General features: G+C 30.1%; 1 protein-coding gene across 4 annotated transcripts in view; it reads right to left on the bottom strand.

Moving 5' to 3' along the window:
• LOC148604523 (protocadherin-11 X-linked-like) overlaps positions 1 to 20,105 on the bottom strand; it is a 62,873-nt gene that overhangs the window by 9,340 nt on the left and 33,428 nt on the right. For 3 of the 4 annotated variants that reach the window (XM_088548680.1, XM_088548686.1, XM_088548679.1), the window contains one exon: positions 14,703 to 14,785. The gene's annotated coding sequence lies outside the window, so the exon portion shown is untranslated. Of the gene's footprint in view, positions 1 to 14,702; positions 14,786 to 17,839; positions 17,952 to 20,105 lie in introns of those variants that run through there. The other variant, XM_088548681.1, reaches the window with a different exon arrangement.

The raw sequence follows: 20,105 nt of genomic DNA on the forward strand, positions 1-20,105 counted from the left end.
GAAGTGTTTAAACATAATGCTCTTTACGGCTTATCATAAAGAATTGCAGGGATAAGCAGATAAGTCTCTACATATCAGTATATGGCCTGCCAATATATCACAGATTAACTTGCCATTTCAGTATTGATAAATTAATTTTTAACATAGTTTTCTAACTTATGTTACACAGGACAAGTTGACCAAAAAGGGTAGTGTCAATATGGTAAACTAATGACTTCCTTTTCTTGATAAATGCCTGTGCAACTTGTCATGTATTAATTCATTCAGTTGATACAGTACAGTTATTTTTGAGAAAAATTAATTTCCTAATGTTTTATCATGTATAATGATTTGTCTATTATTATACACCCATTCTTTAAGAAAAACCGTGATCTATACCACTCTTTCTACTTCAAACTTATTGTTCAAAATCCGGTTGTACATCCTAAAATTGTTCCTGTTAAAATTGTGTAATTAAAAATAGTGATTAAATACTAAATAATGATTACATGTAGTATCTATTTTTATCATCACTTACATGTATGATTTCCTTAGTCCCACTGAAGTAATCTTTCAAGTGTCATATGCTGGATTTAGCAGACACTTTTATGCACCAGTTCAGAAATTTCACAAGTTTAGTTGATCTACCAAGCTACAGACAAACAGTCCTCAAAATTTTTCATTAATTTTTCACAACAATGTTTATAGCCACTTAGACTTTCATCACAAACCAGTACAAACAAACAAACAATACAATTACTATCAGGTTAAGGTGGACATTAAAGACTTCCCAGTGACATAAGGTCATAGGTGGGCTAATTAATGTACATTTAATTAATTACTCTATTTAGGCATTAGGTGAATTTGGTGTCAGTGCCATGCTGGGTAAGATTTTATAAAGGGGGACTGATTGTGTAATAATACCTTACTAATGAATTTATAATAGAAAATTATTTTAATAAATGATATACGTATATATGTCAGAATGGATTTTCTTGTAATTTAGTAACTTAAGTACAAAATTTCATGAAAGGTTAAAGAATTAATGCCAAAAGTTTTGGATTATCCATAAATGTTTAAAGTTTGAAAGTTTCAGCACAATTGTACTATAATGTTAACATAATTATACCTTGTCAATATTTATTGAAATCAAAATAAATTTGTGTTTTTCAGAAAGCAAATATACAAATAAATTATAGAGATAAACTTTAACTCCACCATCATACTGATTTGTTAGAAACAAATCCTAGGATTTAGATGGTTTTTTTTGTATTATACTGAACGACAAATCAACACGCTTTTCAATTAGTCCAGTTGTAGACTCCACCTGAGTCCAATGCATTTTATCTCTTTCTTTTATCTTTGATCTTTACAAAAGTTGCTCTATAAAGAATTACATTGATTTCAGTTTTTGGAATTAATATTATGTGGGCTACTCTCTTTGCATCAATAAAACCCTGGTTCTTTGAAACAATATGAAGAAATTTGATATGGTAACAGAATTTCCCTTTACTTCCTGAAATCTTATCCCAATATTCTACAATGCATAACAAAGCAATACCATTAGAACGGCAGTGGTTTAGGACATAATGATTTTTCTACTGTTGTCTATTTATCAAAATAATCCTTAGAAATCAAACTCCTGCTGGTGTTTTTAATTAAAATGAATGTTCTTCTACAAAATTACTAAGAGATCCAAATAAGAAATTGAGGCAATTTTTCAGTTGAAAATGAAAGCTAAGATGTTTCCTGTTATAATAAGGAAAACATTATTTTTATCATGAAATAAACTTTCATTGCAAGTCATTAAAAAAGATGCCAACCTTGTCCTGAAGACTTAGTTTATATACAGGGTTGAATGTAGGTGTTATTATTCTGTTTGTTGACTGTAAGAGAAAACCTTTAGAACTTTACCAGTTTTTAACCTATTAGCAATTTAGCTTAACAAGGTGGATGAAATTTTTAAATTATACCTTGCCATAGAGGTGTAGGTACATGGGTCATACATACAATAGAAACATTGATCTATAAAACAGCCAGGTCTTTATGTTATGGTGAGGTGCAAAAACAAGTCATCAATCAACCAAAAAAATATCAAATTTTCCTACTTTATAATTACCTATATAAATTCAATAATTATTATAATGGTAATATTATAATTATCCAAACTTTTATCAAATTTCTTTTTGACATGAAAACCTTGTTAACTATACATTACACCTGCTAAAATCTTCATAAATGACAAATTTTAATATATATGTATCTATAAAACCAACATGAGGTGGTACAAATATTTGTTTTTTTCCCAGACTTTGGTACATTGTCATTCTTCCCAACTGTCTTATCGATTTTATAATGATCATTAAATTATAAAGAGGTGATCAGAAAGCAATCTTATTGATGGATCATCCATGTCAATGTAATAAAACACATATCAATCTTCAAGGTCTATTACAATTGAAAACTAAAGTATTTCTTTCCCCAAGTAAGTTCAAACAACCTTATAAATGTTCCAATGTTCTGTACTTTTTTAATCCCAATAACTTGGATAATCTTATGCCTTCATAGAAATTTCCCCTACAGAAATAGCAATCTTGTTACGCACCAGTTAAATAATACTTACAAACATTGTCATGGATAAAATAAAACTTTTTTTGTATACTATTTCAACAGTGGAATAGGGCTACCAGTTAACAGTTAAATTGCAGAGCACCTGTCAAAAGGGGAGATAACTCAAGAAAACATATAGTTGTGAGTCACCAAATTTACACATCTTGATATTATATTTTATAGTTCCTCCTGAGCAGAGGATTACTACTACAAACTTGTCATTCAGTCATATCTGTTGTGGTAATGATTCCTTCTGAGAGAGGATTTCAAAACAAACTTGTCATTTAGAAACATCAATAGCGATTACAACCAATCAGTGGGTCATCGATGTGACATTGGTGGCCAGCCATCATTTATTATAAAACAAAGATAAATTAATCTTCAATATCATATTTAGTACATAAAACAATATTTTGTTAGGCTTGAAACAGCCTAGGAAACATCATGCTTAAAACTACAGGTGTCATAATTATGTCAAATTCCGTCAATTTATTAAATCAAAATTTTCTTTTGTTCCATGTTTGATATGTTGACAGTTTCTATTTAAAAATGTTCAGCCTTAATTGATAACTATGAAATATTCTTTGTTCAAAAGCAGAAACAGAAGTTGACCTTCCTTTATAGTAAATAGAAACCAGGTCTGATTAGCACTTGATAATATGCAAAAAAAAACTGTACCAAATTCTCTCTACCTTTCTTTAATCCAGAAGCTCATCAAATCAAACTTATATCCAGATACACTGAATTTATTTACCTAAATCATCATTGATCAGTTTTATCTGGTATCTGTGGTCAGTAAGATCTTCTAACCTGTATTGTAACACCTTGAATCCCCAGGTGTCAACTACTTTACCTTATCTACTATCCAATCAACCTAACTCTATTAATGTTATACTATTGTCAATATTCCATAATGTTATGTCAAATACAATGAAACATCAAATGCAAAATCTACCAACAAAGTCTGAAAATCTGATAATTTAGAAAAATAATACATGTCTTTTGTCTAAATCAAAGGAGTTTTACTCTTAACACAAAATTGTGAAAAGTTTGAATCAATAGGATATAAGTTAAGCAGACAGACCTTAGGGTTTTATTACCTATAGTTTACATGTGCTAATAACAATCTGGAATTACCTACATTTTAATTCACTTAAACAACTTGGAATAGATTTTTATGACTTCTTCAACAGTGTTGGGCTTCCATGAAAATCAGATTCTTATAAAACTGTGATTTGCTAAATAGATCTACCCTAAAGACTATATTTTGAAGTACAGTGTGGTTGGTTATAAATTAAGCAAACTATTACTAGAAAATTTGAATCTGTAATGTGAGTCTCCATAACTTGACATAAATGGATCAAATTCATTGACACTTTATTGAAAACTTTTGGTTTACCTCAAGGGGACCATTGATTTCAACTTGGAAAAGTCCTGGACTTTTAAGTATGAATCCCTGCCACAGTTTTTACCAAAAACAATATAAAGCCATTCTGTATAATATGTCCTACCTGTTACTGCTGCTACCCTTATCTTAGAAATAACAGTACATTAACAAAGAAAGGGGTATAAATTAACCCTGTCCCAGAAACTGACAGAAGGGGGAGGTGTAATGAAGTGAACACATTAGCCATGATAATGACTACAGCTGATAATTTGTCAATTAAATTCTAATTCATTACAAAATCTCTTTATCAACCACATAATTAAAATTTTGAATTTGTTAAAGATAGATAAATTGAAGAGAGGAAGTCTGCTGAGAAGGACAAAAGACAGAGTGACGGAAATGGCCAGAGGGGACAAGAAATGTATTGACAGGTAAATTGGACACTGACCAGACTGAAAGGGACATTTGTAAGAATCTCTGCTCCTTTCATGAAATTTGTGGAAATACCTGAAAGAGCGAAGCATCGGCCAAAATGATAATTCAGTCAGTCTTCACACTGTCAAAGTAAATAGGGATAATAGCAACAATGATTTGCCTAAGTTTCTGAAAATATGCTCAAAACAGAAAACCAGGAAATAATTTGTTATCAATTAATTTCTGCCATTGAGAAAACTTGAAAATAAAATAAAGTCCACAAAAAAGTTTGAATTTGTTTCTCATGAAATTCATACAAAAAAATTACAGCTAAGTTATCTGTGAATAGAATAGTTGTAAGCTATAACAGTGATCAAACCTGCATTCACACATTACTCTCTGACACACACACAGTGGGAAAATTAATCCATAATACTTTCTTCCCATAATATTTTCCTAATTAGTAAAAATGAACTCCAGGAATGTCAGAAGTTTATTTAAAATTAAAATTTAAATCTGGATAAGGCAATTTACAATAGTTAATCCTCTTTATAGCAAGGTACTTCACTGTTAGGATAAGTTATGTAATATGGGTTACAACAGACCTCTCCAGCACAGACTGGGACCAAACTTACCGTCATGTTTCAGTCTGTTTGGGACAAACATGATTAAAATATTTGGGCCTGAATACTTCAGGATTAGAAAGTGTGGAGTAGTTTACATGTTCAACTCATTCAAAATTAAATTTCAAACAAGAATTATATTTATAGCTGCAAAAAATAACTTCATTAAAGAAGAAAACATAAAAAAAGAGAAAAAAATGCTAACTTACTTCCAGAACAGTAGTTGAATTGAATGACTCGTATCATTATAAAATAAATCACAGAATTGAAACTTCATTAGTTCAAATCCATTGATAGAAACTGAATCCAATTAAAATTGGAAACTGTCCATTCTCTGGTTATACTGTCATTGTCTACAGAGACTAATTCCAAATTAGGATAAACTTTCATTCAAATATCAACAATTGTGAGTGTCCAGTGAATATAAACCTCCCAATCTATGTTGTGTTCACATGACAAAATTCAAATCCTAAGGACTAACTGTCTAAAACTGATAGTGTCCACTACTTAATTTAAATCGTAATTTAATGGATCAAGAACCTTAACGTCCACTGTCCAACATATGGGTTGAAGTAACTGATTTACAATTTTAGGTTAATAACCAGCGATGGATTTAAATGTGAAAATTCTAAAATGATTACAAATTTGATGGATCAATGTTTATTAACATATAGAAGTTGAAAAAGACAGATTATATTTAATTTTCAGATTAGTTGATTGATTGGTTATTGACATTAACAAGGTAAATAAACGATACAGGTACAAAAAATCCAGGTAAATTAATTTTTTTATAATTTTAAATACATGTACAATAATTCAAAATTTATTTCCTGATCAGATTTTTATTCATATAATAAAACTTAAGTAGCATTTAAATCAATGTCCATTAGATTTATATTTTGTAGTAAAGTACAATATATTTGTTTCTAGGTAATTTCCCCATTATACATTCATGCTAGAAAACAAACTTAGCAGAAAGACTTTATAATGTACTAACTGTGTATTTCCTATACTGCTTACAATTTAGTATATTTGAACTGTGTAAATTAAAAAAAATAAAATCAGCACTCACTTCGGCCAGATTTTTCAGTTCAATCAGTATAAAATCAAGGGAAGGCAACTAAAGAATGAGTTACATTCTAACAGCTCCAAAAAACTTTGCAGTATCTGATTAAGACCAGAGAAAATTAATACCAGACAGAATTCGGGAAACTAAAAGTTAACTCAAAAGCATTTTGCTAAAGGTAATTTGATTTCATTAAAATTCCATCTAACAGTTAATTTAACATCATTACTGCATGTGCAGGTTTGTTATAAATCCACAGGACAGTGTCTTAACCTATAGAGATGACACATTTCTGATGGACACTATGTTGACTTAGGCATGTTGGGCAAATGACGTGGGATAATGGATGGACATACAACGACTAAATATAACAATATTTTTACATTGATCACAACATCCCCTGGACATGATGTCAAGAGGAAATCTTGGACATTGGTCACAAGGCAAAAGCAGATTAAGCACAGAACAAATATTTAATAGCATGACTGGTGTAAAGGCTAATGCATGAATGCTGTAGCAGAGATACGACAATGTATTAGACAGAGATTATACTACTAATTAGTCCACAGATAGCAGGTGCTCTGGATGTTCTTAGAATATCTCTTCATTTAGGTCTCATGTTGAAATATAATGGACCTGCTGTTATAATGGGTTTTAGCTACATTTGATTTCAATAACACTTGTTCTTGGCAATGTTCATTCAGAATTAGATTTTAACTTTAATATAACACAGTAATAATTTCCTTTGGCACAACAGGACATTTTCAAATATGAGCAAAAAGAAAAGTAGTCCATTCATTGTCAAATTTCTACTTAAAATTACCAGTTACAGCCAAGTTTTCATCTTTTTTTAAATCAGTTTTTTTTTATTTTAGTTGTTGTATCATAGAGTTCCCAAATCTGAATTTGATTTTTTTTCACGACATCAATAAAAAATCCATAAAAAGTTACATTTCATTAGCAAACAATGAGGTATCATAGCATTAAATATTGCCCTCCAAAAAAATGGATAAAATAGATCACTTACAACTTGTTTAGCTTCAGAAATATGATACTACATGTATCAATGCTTTTCAATCAACATTTTTACCCCTGGATGATTTATAAGAGACAGCGATGCCAGGCCAGCATGATACTTCTACAACACCAATAACTATTTTCAGCATTTTCAATAATTGAAATACAAAACAGCTTTAGTGTCCAGACAGTTGATTATATAATGCTTTTAAAACTATTGAAATTTTTGTTGCGTATAATTAGCATAAAGCTTTTATAAATGATTTCATCTCAAACAGTGAACAAAATTAACACAATGCCAATATTTTCACATTGCCTGACTGCACAACTGCACAAAATTTTAATTTCATGCTTTGAAAGCATGTATTTCGATATTTTGTAAAGTAGAGCTAACTGATTTCATTAATTCATTTTGTTTGTAAAACATTGCAAAAGAATCAATTGTATAAATACATATCATGTATCATCATCAAAATCAGAATAGAGTTTTAAAATAAGAACCAAATAACTTGTAATGGGCTGCCAGAGAGTGCCAAATTAAACCTTACTCAGTGAGGAAAGTACAAAAAAATCTAAAAATTATAAATATACCTTCCTATCCAATCTCAATAGAAGACAGTCAATTGATAACATGACCAACAATAAATTTTCCTGGGTAAAATGAATTTTCAATAAAATTATCCTTTCATATACGGAAAGAAGTTCCTTAGTGAATAATATGTTAAAGAGAATAAAAACAACAATAAAATGGAAAAAAAAAACAACTAAAATCCAAATGTATGAAAAAGCTAACATTAATACAACAAATCAGCTGTAAACAATCGAACAGGTAATCAATCAGCTATTCGTTACAGGTAAATAGGATTACAGGTGTTATTGCAGACCTAATTACTTTGATCTGGTCAGTAAGATGTACAAATATTGACACTAAATCTACTCCAGTTGTAATATTATCCTATTATCTCCCTTTGATCTATCAGATTAGGTAGTTACTTCCCTTGATGGGTGTTAATTATTTACTTAAAGCTGTCAAAATCTGATAATGGGCGATATAATTGAATTTGACTCTTTTTCTTCCTAATACAGATGTTTTTAACTCATTACTAAATTTTTTTATAATGAAATTAAACCTAGATGTAATAAGTAATAATATTTATGTATGATCTGGCATAATCTGTGCAGACCAATTCTTGAGTCTATACAGCATATAATCATTTTTTTACTATCAGATTCATAAAACTTAATAAATAGGAAATGCCAGTGTCAAATGTGTAATGTATAATATGTCAGCTGCATATTAAATTGGAATAGATAGATTTTTCTTTGGTACAGTTATTGAATTTATTCTTCATTTAAAGAAAGTTGGACATTTGAGTCTTTATTGATGAATTGTTGACACAATATTGATTTAAATACATCAAGTATGAGTACAGATGAGCTACATCAAAGTATAAGACACAAGAACTGCTCTACAAGTAAGGTTTCAAGTTAAATATGAAGCCAAATTCAGTTTATAATCACATCCAAATGTGGTAAACTTAAGTGTATGTGGTTAACAGTCATAAAACTGACCACATAATTAGAACATATCCAAACTTTTATTACAGAGTAACATAAATCTCGCTTTCTTGTTTAAAAACTAAATAATAAATCTAGATTGATTTACCAATAAATATTCCATTGGTTTGACTTTACTTTGGGAGATGTTGATATTCAGAGGGTCATTATTGAGTTTCTCAAAATTTATGGTACAGAAAGTGATTAAACAAAGGGATTGTGTAATGATTTCAATCAGAATTTGACACTAAAATCTCATTTGATAAAAGGCATCATTCTCTGCATTAAAAGAGTACATAGCTTTCATAAAGTTTACAACCTTATATGCATATTATCAGGTTTTTATAGGTAAAATTTTAGGTTTTTTTTGCTAATAAAGAAAGAAATTTTTTTTTTTTCAGAGAGTTAGGTCAGAACCTATAAGTCAAGTTATGAGGTATTTAACCTAAATATGTTGAGGTAATATACCTTAACATCAATATTCGATATCAGTATGTGATGTAATAATTAAAACCAGTTGTATAGAAGATATATGCACATTATTTCATATTTGATGACAAAGTTTCCGTCACAGCACCCAGCGAAGAACCAACTGTGATCACCAGTGCCATGTATCCGTAAGTATAAATAATATCAGTAGGAATGATCATCCATGAACTCCGTCCATATAGTACAGGTATAAAATAATTATACCTTTTAGATCACAATCATACCCTTTTTAATGAGATAAGATTTCAAAAGAGATATTGAAATGAGACTCATCAGCCCAGGTGTCTTTGTATTGAAGTCACCGATAAAGGACTGTGGTTATAGGACCCATACACCATCCAAAATAAACAAAGACAGAAAACGAAAAGTGACCGCTCAAGTTTAAATCTATTTTTCTACATAGTTTCATTACAGAAAATGAATTAAAATCTGTCAGTGTTTAATGAAAAAGTCCTTTTTTAAACAAACTTTTAAATAAATAAAAGGAAAACGACACTTGAAGCTTATCATCAATAACGCCATCTTAAACTAGGAAAACCAGTTTGTTTGAATTATTTGTTTTCTGCACAGAATTGATTTTGCATGCATTATTGGTAGAAAGTTTTTATTATTGTTTAAAATCATGACATTGAACATAACTTTCACTTGCTTGAACACCTAAATTAAAGGAAGATTTTTCTAGGAGAGAAAATCAGAAAGCAGAACACAATCTGATATAACTCTTAAAATAATATTATGAAAATCTTTTACATACTTAATTCAGATCATTGCTATGTAAAATTAAATATAAAAATCAGGAAAGTTAAAACTAATCAAGGAAATCATACAGAATTATTTAGTCTGATCTAAGAAGCAAAATAAATATTGAATATAAAAAAAAATAAAGAAATAAATATAAAATAGTACAGTAATTTACTTACTTAATTGAAATCCATGAAGAAGACAATAGATCCATATACATGTTTTAAAATAAAACAGTATTCTGGTCACTAATGATCCCTTATCAACAGATATCTTCCTAAATGTGCAATCAAAACTTGTGAAAAATGATGTAACAAAAATGAAAAATCCAAGGTCCTTCTAGCTAAAACCTTTGATATCTAATGTACACATTAATCATCATGTTCCTTTTCTGGTTTATTTCTTGTTTCAATCCCCCACCTTTTGTGTCCCCTGTTTAATAGTAATGCGTAAGGCAATTCTTTGATAGTATCTAAATCTGATTGACACACTCTACTAGTCAATTCCTGGTCCCTGAGTGTAACTATTTCATCAATGATTTTTTTTTGTTTTTTTTTAGCTTTACATTTAAAAGGAGGGAAATTAGTAATTTATTTTGGTTTTGTGTTTAATGGAGAATTTCAGACTAAATAAATAGATAACTTTTAACCTAGAGGTCCATCCCTAAGAACCTGAACTCAAAAGGTTCATGTGAAAGTAAAGTTGATGGTAAATTATCATAATTCTATTCTAACTGAATAACATGTGCAGATAGTTTATATTTTCATATAGAAATAAATGTTGTTTAATCTATAAATAAACGCTATTGTAAGATTTGTAATATATGTTTTTTTTTATATATATACATGTATATAAAATGTGACCAAATTTTTAAGTATCTGTTTGATTGCAATTAAAGCACATAATAAAAAATTGTTCATTTTTTGCAAATAAATAAGATTCAAAATTTAATCATCAATTAAATATTACAAAAATAAAGCATTTCCAACAAAATATTAAGTTATTAGTAAGTAAAGCAAATAGTATATTATACTTTCTCCCATTCAAAGCCTGTGATTAAAAATGCATGTGACATTTGAAATTTCTACAAAAGTTTTCCTGCCATTTTACATATTCTGAGTTTTCTACTGATTTCATGGGAGAAAGAGATTCTCCTCCAATGCTCTCATGTACTACAAGATTTCTCCATGCTAGATAACTGAAGCTCATGGGTTGAAATGTAAAATTTAATTAACAATACATTCTTCTAAATCTACTAAACATGACTAACATTCAAAATGAATTTTGAAAACAAAAGGGAATAAATCAGTCAAATATTTTCATTTTCTTCCATTTTCTCATTGCTGAAAAGTCTGATATTTATTGTGATTTCGTATTGTTAGTCAGAATAACAAAAGATTATTGCATTGCTCTTGATAACCATCACTCAATCCATAGTGTACCTGATCTGATTGTATACCTTTGTTTTTCACCTGTTAATGGAATGCATGACCCTTATATTAAAGGTAAAATTTTTGTGACTCTTCTTTAAGTTTCTTTATTATGTATATCTTCTACTATCAGAGTGTCCTATCAATACAATTTAAAGAGCTTGAAGTGTCACTAAAGAGTTGTTTCATCTACAAAGAATTCTTATTTAATGTCAGAAAAATGTTCAACAGCTTCACTCTGTCAACTCAGCTTTTATGACATGCATTTGTCAAGTAATATTTATATGGTATCTATAACCCATACCTTTTTATCATAAACTGGAGGCAAATGAGTTAGGCAACAGTTCTCTCATAGGCCACAATAACATCAATATGGTGAAATGTTCATAAAAATCTCCTTTGCTTTGCTCATCTTTTGTCATGACATGACTTACAATTCACACTTTCACAAAAAATATCTGTAAAATTACTTCTCAACTCCTCCCCCTAACAGAACTCTTTTATCAAGGAGACACAAAAGACATACCTGAATTTTTGTACAGACAGTTAAAGTTTTCAATTAATTCAGGAATAATTCTTATCTTATATAAATTAAAGATAAACATTTTTTTTCTCTCTATGTATGCAGGTGTCAGAATAAAATTATAGGGAATTGACAAACTTTACAACTGCAAAAAAATATGTCAGTTTCTCAAATTTATACAAGGAATAATTATTTCTGAATTAAAACCTCCCAAACCATGAATTACAAAAGCTGGCATAGTAAGAGTACACAGACATTGTTAGAGCTATTTGCTGGCATCATTGTATAGACTGATATAACTACTGGCCGTAATTAATTCAAAATCATTTTTGTCTTGTGAGGAAGTTTTTTTAAAAAAAATCTTGAAATGAAATTTCATACATTGCAGCCTAAAGCCAAATCCTATAAATTTTCACAGCAGCCTTTATCCATCCCAAACATTTTAGAGATCCACCATCATAATCATTCTAAAGAAATTTGATTTGATCATTAAATCCATCATTTTGTCATCACAGACAGAATCTTCGGATAAAAATTCTGGATTAATTCAATTTTCTCATCCAGAACAAACATCTGGATAATATTATAATATCAGGATAACAGCCAATTGTCAGACGGATCTGCCACAGAAACCTTTACTGACTGTGGGTAATCAGGGTTACATTTAATATAGAATTGTTATATTTATCCACAGGCTGTCGGACACTGGTCAAAAGATCAATTAAAGATCAATTCAAATAACTTCCTACAAGTTCACTATCGACTGACCGGAGCTTATTAGATTTGGTTGAGTGTTGAACAACCAGGAGCAAGGGCAAAGTTAATAAATGAATCACATGGCAGAGTGAGTTAGAATATAGTATTAAAATCAATGAGCAAATGGCAGAGCTGGGCTCCTAAGTCAGAGAAATGATTTATTTTGGTCTTGAAAGATTTATATAAATAAACAGTAGCTCAGAAGCTCATTTAACCAGTCCCACTTTTTTTGCGCTATAATATCCAACAACTTGGAAACAAAAAGTATTTATGAGTTATGGACAATTGGACAGACTAACAAATGGACTGACTGCAATTTACCATATTATGTCCATCAAAATATATGCGAATTAAAATCATTGAAAAGGAGTTACATTTCCATTATCTTTTCATTAATTTGTAAAAAATATGATTACATACCCAATATTGTAGTATTTATTTTAAAAGAGAAATACTATCGTAAAGCCCTTGCAATGGAAGATAAGTATAAATGTAAATGAAAATTAAAAAACCAAATATCTCTATCTCCTGTACAAAAAAAAAAAACCCAAAAAAACAAAAAGAAAAAAACTTGACAACTATTAGTATGATGGTATAGGAGTTGGTTCCATTTGATCATTCTCACAAATAAGATAAATATAGGAACAGAAAGTTATACCCCAGGTCAAGTTAAAGCCGAAACCTCTAAGCGTACTAATGTCATTCAATTTAGCGTCTTTTTATTTAAATTAAAGCAACAGAGTCCTTTGATGCTTATTCTAATTGTAGCCATTTGACCCTTGACAAGACAAAACTATCATTTCTATTCTAACATAAGCCTATAACTAATGCATCAATTTGACAAAAAGTGCATTAGTGATAAAAATTTACAGCCCTCATTATTCATTAGAAGATCAGGCTAAAACCGTATACTTAGCCTAATTTAATGAAACTCACAATAATGCATTTTGGTGTAAAGATCCAAAGCTTTTTCACATGCATCAGGTTTATAACACACTCTGATAATGCCAGAGATTCCGACCTGCAGTCTCCATTGTAGCTAAGCAGAGAGACCCAAGACCAACAAAAGAAATTTGCATTCCAAGTTACTCATAAAATATTTTATGTCTATTTTATTTCTACCAATTACAATGACCAGAAATCAGAATTTCTCTTATTAGAGCAAGTTTTATCACCTGACAAGCAATATGGTGTGTTTTTAATTCATACATTTATGAGCAATAAAATCTAATATCAACTTCACCAAACCTCTCTCTTCCTCTAGTCTATTAAAACAATATCTGTTAGCATAACAATACTAATACCAGCACATCTGAACCAATAAAACCTCATGAAAATCTCAAAATATACCATTAAACTGTCTCTGTGTATCAGGGACAAATTAACCAGTTGGTGTGCACGATAACCCAAAACAAAATCATAAAGATAATACCACAATGCATGTCTCCTTAAGTCTAGGGAAGAATGGCCAAAATAAAATGGTTCTGGACATTTAACACCATTGACTCATCCCGAAATATATCAAATTACAGATTAAGCACATGCCAAACTGGTCACTTCATTTCCTCTGGACTTTAATACATTTTTGTATCTCTTCAAAGCTGATATGTTTGGAATATCTTTACTAATTGAAAGCGATAATGAGTTTCTCTTAAGGATAAGATATATTTTTATGAAGATGATTCGTGTAAATAATTTCTGGATTAGTGGTATTTTCATGGTGAAAATTCCGGTATTATCATCATGTTTCCTTATAATGACTACTACATTTGTCTGCTGTAACAAGAAAGTTTACAATATCACCTATACACCAGAAGGCAATGAAATTGAAGTTGCTTTAACTATATCATATATAATATTGTTCTCGTTTCAAATAACCCGACATGGATTCAGGGGGAAGGGGAGGGCAAAGTTGTGTATACAGTATCACACTCAACACCCCTAAAACTAGGATTTTATTTCATGATATCTTTATGCTTTCACAAATTCTACCCCCAAAAATGTTCTTGCTTTACTTCACTGAACCCATAATTAACTATATAACTTACTCCCCTCCTAAGCTGAAAGCCCAGATCTGCCCCTGGTAACATACATCATTATTAGTACTGACCTTGCCTGACTATACAAGCTTCGTTGCGATTTCTCTAGTAATAGGTCCTTACTTCATCAAAAACAAGCGAAAGTTGTCCAGACCTGTAATATTACACAGTCGGTTAGCTAACAATACATTATAAAAGAACATTTCATGCCTTAAAAAATTCACTTAAATCTGCATTGTCTTCTAATGGTTAAAGACAACAAAGCACTTTCAATGATTCCCAAACCATTAAGGTTTGAGGTATGCCTTGTTGACTGCTTAAATATAAAAGCACACTTCTTATCCATTGATAGAAATCAACAGAAGAAACTCCATACTCCATTGTGGTTTTCTGGAGATATTTTTAGTCCTGATCAAATCTTGTAATTTTGGTTCTACAGGTGCTGAAAAATTAACTGTATTAATTTCTATGTCAACTCCTGTAAATGTATGAATTTTGACAGAGTACTAATGTTTGCTATTTTTGCCATAGTGAAATAAGCATGAAAAATAAAAAGAGAGAAATTGATTGTTTACAATTTGGAAAGCTGATTTCTTAAGAAATTAATATGTATCTTGAATTTTGAAACTTGCTCTGTGACTTTCAGTATACCTAAACCTATCAGCATCAATTTAATTCCCAGGTTGACTTCCTTCTTATATTTTCATTAAACAGTCCAGTTCAATGGTGTCCTTACATCCAACTCACAATGTTCGTTACAATTTGATGTAACCTTATGTAAATTATTATTTGTAAAAAGAATGATATTAATCCATATAAAACCTCAATATGAATAGAATCAGCCTTATGAGTTAGAGTTTATTATACAAATCATCCTTTAGATTTTTAACCCAGTTCAAATCAATAGAAGATATTGATGGAATTTATTTCAATTTTATAAGACTCATAAAAGATTTATTTTTAATATGCTGAAGTATGGGTTTATTAAAATTTCAAAAATTAATTTGGATAGCTACAAAGAGAAAAAGAATTTTTTACATAATTTACAGGTTTCCCATAGGTTAAGTTTGTACATTAAAAGTATTTATAAACAAGTAATAGTTGATGATATTAATTGATTTCATAAATAAATCATTTAACTTTCCATATTAACACATTATTCCATGTTGCAGATATCTTTTTAATGCATTTAGAAACCTACTTAACATTTATTTTATAAGTATTTGTCATATCATCTACCTTACTGATCCAACCTGCTGGTGGGGTGGGGGTTGGGGGGGGGGGGGGCTTATTGAAAATTTCAGTTAAGACCATGCAGCCTGCTTGGATTTTTTTTGTCCTGTTCTGCCCAATGATCCCCTAGTTGGTAAAGTTCAGCAGATGACCATGCAGTACACTACCAAGTTTCATGACTATAGAACTAATAATGGTACTAATTTCTAATGTCAGAATCAAGCAAAAATAGCAAAATAGTGTTACACAAAGAAACCAGTAAATCCTTTTCATTTCTTGTGGAATTAATGTAGAATAAAAGTGTTCAAAAGATAATTTTTCTGTAATTTATATTTTTTTGTGTGAAATCCATTAATACTCTTATTAAAGTCTGCCTTTTTCATACAATCATGAAACAAAGAAACATTTATTTCCTTACTAAATCAATTGTCCTCAAAGGATTCCTCCTCTGCCCAGAACCAATTTGACAGCCCCATGACAAATATCCCCTAAAGGATTATCACCTGCATTAACTAGATTAGATAATTAACTAAGTATTTGACAATGGTCTGACAATAATCCTAATTAATCCAGTTTATTGGGTGTTTTATTACTATGAAAAATGAAGAAACTATATTGCCTAGCACAGCATGGTAAAATAATTTTGGAATGCAATTTAATAAAATCAAGGTATTGTCCCTAATGTAGGGTAAATATTTAAAAAAAAATAATAAAAAATCAAATATAGGGTGTAGGACAGGGACTACTCAAATGAATCCATGTCTATTTCCAGAGCTGTGATATTTCTTATAAACGAAATGTGATCATGCAGAGTGAAATGAGACAGGAAGAGACTGCTATATAATACAGTACAGGAGAAAACAATGTATGCAGATATTTAATACTTAATGTGCAAGACATCTATTTTTACAATTTCATTTCATTTGACAGAGACCATAATTAAGAGATATGGATCTGCAAACTAACACCTCAGTGTAACCCATTATAAAACCTTGTTCAAGTGGGAAACAATGCATGCAATTTTCCTCCATTACATAATAACAGGGTTTTAATATGCAATATCTGTCCATGTTATCTTATGACAAATATATTCAAATAAATATTACATAATTAACTAATTAATTCATATCTGTATAAAATATACACCTGCTTTTCTCTTTGTTTCAGAAACACCCTCCATGTAAAATAAACACAATTATCAAATTGGTTTTCATTATTACCACCAAGCCAAAGATGTCATCTCCAAAAATTATGAATAATTCAAGATTCTAGTTTTAACAGGAGATGAAGCGATGTTATATAATGAATTTATGAATTCATAAGTGTGACAGCCATTAAACTGACGATATCTTTTGAACCGGTCCATCTTAGCGTAACTATCAAACTGTTTTGCTTAAACAACTTCATTTATGGAAATATAATGGACTTTAAAGCTTTTGTTTTTACTTTCTTTATTGGTGATGAGTCATAGATATTTTGGTTTTTTTTAACCCTGGCGTGCTTTTAGGGAAATGTACTTATTCTTTCATTTATACATTTCTTTGCAAATTTTTAAAAAGTAATATAAGTCAACAGTTATATGAAAGAGACAACAATAAATCTTTAACTGCTATGTTCCATGATTTAGGTTTGAATTTTATACCTTAAGTATTCTTCCATCTTAAACAATTTGTTAAAATGAAGACTATTTTTGCACAAATTTTATCATCAGCATAAAAAACAAAACAAATTGCAGCACTTTTTTCTGAGTTTTAATCATCATGATATAAATAAGCAAGAAAGACTAAATGTAAAATCAAATCAACTTAGAAAAATAAAATGTGGAACACATAGATACTTTATCTTTCATCAATAACAGGTGGCCAATACCTTACAGAGCCATCTGCTGATTCCAGAAAACAGACAAAAATGTCAAATCACAATCAAAGAAGGTTCAACAACAGCTCAACAAGTTTTACATACAGTACAAACTCACCTGCTTGAAACTTATCTCCACTGATTCTCCATTTAATCAGACAATCCCCACAAAAACCCTCATTTTACCAGTACAAACATGTAAAACTTAAGAAATACTAACTTCTGTCTCAGAGTACAGATAAACAAATCACCCAGAACCAAGTTCAGATGAAATATCATCCGAAATCAATGTCCTTTAATCTAATCAATCTACAAGTATTGGAAATCTACCGAATTATTACTATTTTTACACAGAACCCATGTGCCAGCATTTGAATGCTCTTATAAGGATCATTGAAGGTTCACTATATCAAATACCATGATTGTAATCTGATTTGAGTATCTAACTCAAGTTTAAATAATCTGTCTGTGCTATCTGATGCTCCTCAGTAGAAGAATATTTAAATCTGAGCCATGATCACACTAACTGTAACCCATAACATGTCAGATAATACCTACACCAGTATCACAGAAGAAAACTGGTAATCAAACTACCCTATACAGCCAACTGAATTTACTTAACAATGAAAAAAAATATATATAGAAAAAAATAATACTGTTTCTGTGATTCAGATTGTCATCATGAATCTAACTATATCCCCTAACAAAGCCAAAGCAAAAAACAGTAATATATTTACAAAGAGATAGCCAATGCAGTTTTTGGCTCTTATTGCCAGTTTATCATTAAAATATAAAAAAAAAAATATAAGATTTAATTTGGTGAACAATACTTTTTGCATTTAGATAAATTATTCAATTGATTTAATGAATAAACCAATACATGAAAGTGAAAAACTGTTTTGCTTGAAAATATTCTGGACACAAATGCAACCACTAGAGCCTTGAATTTTACAGTTGTCATCACTTTTGCCCAACACATGTAATGAGAGGTTGTAAGCTCCATTATAGCATCATTGATGTCACATGATTCACAGCATTGTTCACAATACCGACTGCATCGGAATAAAATGTTTCAGGGATTCAAACTGTCACTAAAAACACACGAACAGATCCCCAAAACATCATGTATCCCGCTGAATATAACTATGGTAAGTTTACATCCCTTATATTGTGCTACTTATTGCAACATAAGTGAACTAATAATTAGCTTGAACTTAGAAAATTTATAAAACAAGAACCATTAGTATACTACTAATCTGCTAAAACCAAGACTCCAATTTTAATTCAATCTTGTCCTTTAAAATTTTTAACCTAATTTGTTCCTGGACATACAGTCACAGATACAGACATGCAGGATTTAAACAGTATTGTCCCAAATCAATAGTTACCCTGCTATTAACACAGCCCATATTTTTTTTTGTGCCAAGTCACATATTGTAACCTAGGAAATTTTAGCTTAGACCTTCCTGTAGTGGGAATTAAATGACTGAGGTATAAGATTAAGAAATATGACACCTAATATGCAGCATGTTCAAATATTGATTTCAAATATTGACACACAATATGAACAAATATTAAAATAGGATCAACATTTTATGATGGGCTGTCAATACATCGTAACAAGAATATAATCTTTGTCATGCAGCTTTCAAAAGAGCTACATGAACACATTTAATCACAACCTTTATCTTTAAAAATTAAACAGTAATGTATATTATTACAAAACTACCTTGGCTACTCTGGTTTTGTTCAGAACTATTTTAATGGCACTCCAGTGCAACTCTGATTGAAGAAACATAAAAAACTTGAGGTCACATTTCAAAATAATGCTCATTTTCATTATCCAATCCTAGCTCCTGGCTTTGGGTAGGTAGGTAGGGAAATTATTTCTTTTTACCAAAATTTATATGATTCTCAAAGAATGAAAAATGCTGCTTTGAACATTTTTTTTTTTAAAATCTTGTCAGAGAATGACAATAAGATTATTTGAGCAGGGCCAATTTTTATGGGGTAAGTAGGTTATGGGAAACAAACATAATTTTAATTTTGGCCTGACTTGGTCCTGTTCTTAGGGTAAATAAGTATTATCAAATAATAAAGTGTTTAAGTATGATATGTCCATTCGAAGAAAAAAAAAACGCCAAATCTGTTACATATTTAGAGCATAGTTACAGATAGAGAAAAGGCACACTAAGAGGAATTCTATATTTTGTTATAAAATCTTTGCAGTGTAGCTTAGCATTTGTTCTAATGTAACAGTTGTGATCAAATTTATAACATGTTCTTATAACTGTATCAGATTTCTTTGGTATAGATTATGAAATTGTTCCCATCTGGTCATTACTCATGCTTATTAGTTCTTATTGAATAAAATCAATCAGTAA

The sequence above is a fragment of the Perna viridis genome, chromosome 10 (genome assembly GCF_037379345.1).
Source record: "Perna viridis isolate PV_CMFRI_1.1 ecotype Kerala chromosome 10, ASM3737934v1, whole genome shotgun sequence".
NCBI classification, from domain to species: domain Eukaryota; kingdom Metazoa; phylum Mollusca; class Bivalvia; order Mytilida; family Mytilidae; genus Perna; species Perna viridis.